This window comes from Echinops telfairi, unplaced genomic scaffold, assembly GCF_000313985.2.
Source record: "Echinops telfairi isolate 266 unplaced genomic scaffold, ASM31398v2 ScPeMD7_2;HRSCAF=8, whole genome shotgun sequence".
NCBI classification, from domain to species: domain Eukaryota; kingdom Metazoa; phylum Chordata; class Mammalia; order Afrosoricida; family Tenrecidae; genus Echinops; species Echinops telfairi.
The window spans coordinates 125352-126910 of NW_022103898.1; the positions used below are offsets into that span (position 1 = coordinate 125352).

At 59.4% G+C, this 1559-nt stretch overlaps 1 protein-coding gene across 1 annotated transcript in view; it reads right to left on the reverse strand.

Moving 5' to 3' along the window:
* SHANK3 (SH3 and multiple ankyrin repeat domains 3) overlaps nucleotides 1–1559 on the reverse strand; it is a gene marked incomplete at its 5' end in the record, with an annotated part of 43041 nt that overhangs the window by 30469 nt on the left and 11013 nt on the right. The gene's annotated exons all lie outside the window — the stretch shown is intronic.

Consider the following 1559-nt stretch of genomic DNA (forward strand, 5'->3'; position numbering starts at 1 on the left):
CCCCAATAAAAGTTTATTGACAAAGCATACAGCAGCACAACACCCCCCCCACACACACACCTGTGTCCTCCTATGGGTACCCACCCCCAAGCCACCCCCCTCCACCTGTGTCCTCCCCTGGGTACCACCCCCAGGCTACCCAGCAGGACCCACTGACACATGCCTATGGGTGCTCCCCACCTTTGCAAACCACTCCATTCACCCAGCACCAAGCCCAAGGTCTTGGCCCTCTAGTGCCTCCCTGCTCAGGAACCTGCCCTGGCTCCCTAGCACTCTGGCCAGGTCTCCAGTGCCTCCTCTGCCCAACACACCTGAAGGGTTCCTATGAACCCTCCTCTCAGGATGCTGGGTCAGCTGCTCCTGGGCATCTCTGCCAACAGGGGGCACGGGAGGACACCCAGCAGCACCTGCAGCTCAGCTGCCACCTTCTCCTGGTCCTGTGCTCTGCCCAAGGTGATCTTCATTTTCCTCCTTCCCAGGCCAGCCTCCTAAGGGCTGCAAACTCTCAACCACTCACAGGAGAGTGCCCTTAGCTGGCCCACTGCCCACCTAACAGCTTAGCACTGAGGACCCAACAGCCAACGTCTACCCCGAGCTCTACCCAGGATGCTGCTCCTGCCCCCACCACGTTGGGCACACTCCAGGCACCCAGGACTTGTGCTGGCCCTACAGCTGGTAGGACCAGGCCTGCTGAAAGGTCAGAAAACACCCTCAGCAAGTAGATCAGGAGGAACCAGGGAGGCCGCCCTGGGGCTGCTGGAAATGGAAAATTCTAGAGCCTGTCCTTCAACCTACTGCACAGTTTCAACGTTAGGAACTTCATGGTCTAAGCTGAAGCTTCAGGGAGGGTCAGGAGATAGGGCCCACCCCCCTTGGGCAGACACAGCGGGCGCAAGGATGAGGGCAGAGAGCAGGAGGCTTTGTAGGCCTGCTTCAGGTGACAGTGGAGGGTGGGCGGGGTCAGGTAGGTCTACTGGGTCTGCCAAGCATCTCCTGGCTCTGTCACTGCAGGTAAGTCACCGACCCCTACCACACTTTGGCCCTCATCTGCACGGTGGGGGAGTCTGCTAGCTGCCCAGGCTAGCAGCAGATCAGGTGCAGCACCACCATAAATGCTGCAGTTGTGGGAAGGCATCCACCCTACCGATGTCCTGTGCACCTTCTGCACACCTATCTTGGGGGGGTGGGGGTCACATGAAGCAGGAATAGAGTCCCTGAAGGGCACCTCAGGGTCGGGAGTGAGGACATAGGGCACAGGTGGCCTGGGAGAGCCTGCACAGGTATGCCAGGAAGGGATGATGGGTCAAGATAGCCCTGCTGTCCTGAGAGGCATCGGGCACAGAATGGCTGGAGATTTGTCTAAGACCACAGGACCAAGGCTGCCAGAACAGCCCGGATGCTGGTGGCCCAGCCCAAGAGGGCCAGAGCCCATTCAGGCATCCTGCTCTGAGTTTCAGAGGGGTCTCAGGGTTTGGGGTGGGGGAGGGGAAAACATTCCTGTGGGAGTACAGCGTTCAGGGGGTGCAGAACAAGCACTCTTCTTGGAAAGCAGGGTTGGT